Source organism: Callorhinus ursinus, unplaced genomic scaffold (assembly GCF_003265705.2).
Source record: "Callorhinus ursinus isolate GAN/ISIS: 27379988/994484 unplaced genomic scaffold, GSC_fseal_2.0 scaffold3, whole genome shotgun sequence".
Lineage (NCBI taxonomy): Eukaryota > Metazoa > Chordata > Mammalia > Carnivora > Otariidae > Callorhinus > Callorhinus ursinus.
Window position 1 is genome coordinate 40096065 of NW_027397065.1, and position 4103 is coordinate 40100167.

Consider the following 4103-nt stretch of genomic DNA (forward strand, 5'->3'; position numbering starts at 1 on the left):
AGAGACAGAGAGAGAATGAGAGCCAGAGAGCATGAGAGGGAAGAGCGTCAGAGGGAGAAGCAGACTCCCTGCTGAGCAGGGAGCCCGATGCGGGACTCGATCCCGGGACTCCAGGATCATGACCTGAGCCAAAGGCAGTTGCTTAACCAACTGAGCCACCCAGGCGCCCTAAAAATAAAATTTCAATGAATGATTTTAAGGTTTTAAACAGGAAACATTGTTTTACACATTTACAATTTACAATTTAAAGCACAATGGAAGGGATTGGAATAAAGTGCCAGTGGACAAAATCCACATTTAATAAATTGCTTAAAGTTGTACTGTTGATGTTGGCATCTGCATAGTTTGCTTTCAGTGACTATAATCTTTTCAGAGGGTCCAATGGGTGGGTTTTAACTTTAACTTTACTAAAGATAGCTTGGAGAAATTAATCCAGAGGAATTGTGCTTTTTAGCCCCTTCACACAAAATCCAAGAATCTTTGCTCTCACCCATTTACCTATTTAAAAGAGTTTGCTTAATGAAGGGCTATACCAGGACTATCACTAGCTAGATCTGAAGGCCAGTTAAGGCTTGGTGAAAGGAAAATCTTTTTACCAAAATCAATATACAATTAGCTTGGGGTCTGTTTGATCTATGTCAGGTAAAAAACTAGGTTTATTGATTATTTTTTCTTTAATTTGTTATTTAAATGTCTCTTTTGAGATAAGGAAAGTTATGTATGCTTACTGTGTTCATTGAAAAATGAAGCAGCGATGGATGGAGAGGTTATTTTTTCCACTCTCCTCCTTTCCCACCTTAGTGTTAATGGCAGCAGGTGTATCATTCTACAACTGCTTTTTTTTTTGAAATGGATCAGTTATTTAATTACGTTCTTTGTAAGAAATTTAGAACACCAATTTGTGAGGGTAAACTCCATTTGTGAGAGAAAACACAGAGCGGAGGTAGCCCTGAAGCTGAGGAACAGCTTTGATTTTTGGCAGAATTTGCGAGTCCACAGCTTTCTGATCAACCTTGCGCTGCTCTGTAATCTCGTATTTCTCTTTCTCACTGTCGAAGATCTCACCCTCCTGGCGTCTGGGCTTACGCAGCTTCTTCTTGAAGCAAGCATCAGTGAGATGTTTGGGGATTTTCACACTGCTGATATCAATTTTGGTAGAAGTAGCAATGATGAGTTTCTGGTGTGTTCTACTCAGAGGAACTCGATTGAGGGACAGAGGTCCGGTCCCAAGTAGCAAGCCACTGCTCAGTTGCTTCAGGAAAACGACCCTCTTGCCTCTGTGGCGCCCAGTGAGGATGATCAAAATGGCCCCGGGGGGTGATACTAGCTCGCGGCTTTCTCACGTGCTGACTGAAAGGTTTTTTGCCGTGGCTCAACAGCTTTCGAGGCACATCTTCAGTAGGGTAATACCTAGGCATTTTGCGAAGTTTAACCACTCGGGTACCACCGTTCTTGTCACCACCAGCTGGTTTTGTGACAGTAGCAAGAGCTTTCTCCTTCTTTTTCTTTTCAACCCTGGACTTAGCTGCCGAATACTTCCTCTTGTACATGGCCTTTCTGGAATACATAGCCGATCGGGAATATCTGCCAATTCCTCCGACAAGTACAGGGTTTCGGCCGCAGTGGGGCTTCCCCTTCTTTGGCGTTTTAGCCTTGGGGTTACCCTTCTTAGCCTTGCCACCAGCATCCGCCTTCTTAGCTTCAGGTTTCTTCTCCTTAGTATCCGGCTTCTCAGCTTTTTCGCCCGCCATCTTGCAAGATGGGAAAGAGCCAACTTCTGCTTTTTTATACAAAAATATGAGTACATGTCAAAAATGTGTGCTTTATCAATGTTTGTTTCTATAAAAATGCATCACATCAGATATATTACTCTGAAATTTAATATATTCATTTAACAATATGAATGGCTTTCTTAAGACAATTGATATAGATCTAACCATGTATCAGAACCGCCCGGATGACTTGTTAACTTGTTAAGACACATTACTGAGCCCCATTCTCAGAGAGTCCCATACGGTAGGTCTGGGGTGGGTCCAAAGAATATGCATATCTAGCAAGTTCCTTGGTGATGACAAGGCTGCTGGTCAAAGGGCTAGATTTTGAGAGTCACTGGTCTAATCTATTCTTTTTGATAGGTGTAGATTCTTACACAGAGTGGAAGTATTGTGATTTATCCAACCATTTCCCCAGCTGGCGACCCTTTATTTTTTCTTATTTTGCCACAATAAAATACTGTTGCAATAGACATCTTTGTTCATATAACACAAGGATTTTTTATTTCTATAGGATAGATTCCCAAATTGACATTAGTGGGTTAAAGGTGATAAGCATTTACAGTTTTAACAGCTATTGCATAATTACTTTCCAAAAGGGGTCATTGCAATTCACTAATTATTACATATCAGAGATTATATATCCATATCCTCATCAGCACTGTATTCTTACTGCGTTATTGTTTCTATATGACTTGAGTGAAAAAATGACATCTTGTGTTTTTTTCAAATTTTTATTTAAATTCTAGTTAGTTAATATATAGCATAATATTGTTTTCAGGAGTAGAATTTAATGACTCATCACTTAACATATAACACCCAGAGCTCATTGTAGCAAGCGCTGTTGTTTTAACTTGCATTCCCCTAAGTCCTAAGAGGTTAAGAGAATTCTTGTATATTTATTAACCACTAGGATTTCATCTTTGTCCATTGTTCCTTTAGTTACTTTTCTTTTTCTTAATTGTTTCTGGAGATCTTTTTATGTAATGAATATTAACCCTTTTTATGACATAAGCATTGAAAATATTTCCCTCGGTCTCTCATTTCACTTTTAACCCTATTTATGACATACTTGGCATGAAAAATCCTTAATTTTCATGGAATGAAATATTACATAGGGCTTCTAATTCTTCTGTCTTGCTTAAGAGAATCTTGTATAATGCATGGTTACACAGATATTCTTCTTAAGTTTCTTATAATGTTTTAACTATTTTATATTTTTCATCTAAATCATATTACATCTGGAATCAATTTTAAAATATGTGAAATTGGGGTATGGTAGGGCAGCCTTCTCCCACTTCAGGAACTGGGGGCACTTTTATCTTCTGTATAATTCTTTTTAGGCTTTCCAGGTCAGTAGGACCACATGCAGCAAGTAAACAGGTGCAGTCTTTATGGAAGAGGAGCCCAGGCACCTGCTTACTGATTTCCCTCAGAACCAAAAAACCTGAATCATCATCAAGAGGCCCCAAACATAGGTATGCCCTATCCCCTGGGTATAGCCTCTTAGCTTAGGACAGACACCAAAGAGAATAGTTTCTAGTTGATACCTGGTCCTGAAAGGCACCTTAGAAGTGTCCTATATCCTGCACACCTTGCCTCCCATTCAAGTATGGTATTACTTAGAAAGGGTATTTGAAGTAAATCAGGAGTCTGTGTTCAAGCTGCCCTAACTCAGAATACAAACATTATACAATCAATGCAAGTTTATATACTCACTGGGGACAATTTAATAAATAGAGAGTTGCAAAAAGAAGGCAGGAAATATCATCCATGTTTCAGCCACCCAGAGACAAACACTTCTAGCCTCTTACTGTAGATCTTTTCAGATTATATAGATAAATGACAAGTAAATACATGAATTTAAAAATATTACTCTGTGCTGTTTTTACTCTTCTCCCCTACTTTTTGGACATTTGGTTTGCTTCCAATTCTTTGATGTCCTATACACATTGCGATAAACATCACTTTAGTCACATTTTTTTTGTGAAGATTTACCATTATTTCTTTAGTGTAAATTCCTAGAATGGTAGTTGCCTGATCAAGGTGTGTATTCATATTTAAAATGTTTCCAAATTGCCTTCCAGGAAAATCCTAAAGTTTATACTCCTCCCAGCTACACATAAGAGTGCCCATCAGGGGGCGCCTGGGTGGCTCAGTTGGTTAAGCGACTGCCTTGGGCTCAGGTCAGGATCCTGGAGTCCCGGGATCCAGTCCCGCATCTGCCGGCATCGACCCGCGTCGGGCTCCCTGCTCAGCGGGGAGTCTTCTTCTCCCTCTGACCCTCCCCCCTCTCATGTACTCTCTCCCTCTCTCTCATTCTTGTTCTCT

At 39.8% G+C, this 4103-nt stretch overlaps 1 pseudogene; it reads right to left on the reverse strand.

Moving 5' to 3' along the window:
- Window positions 1–854: 854 nt before the first annotated feature.
- Window positions 855–1764, reverse strand: LOC112819714 (large ribosomal subunit protein eL6 pseudogene; annotated as a pseudogene).
- Window positions 1765–4103: the final 2339 nt, after the last annotated feature.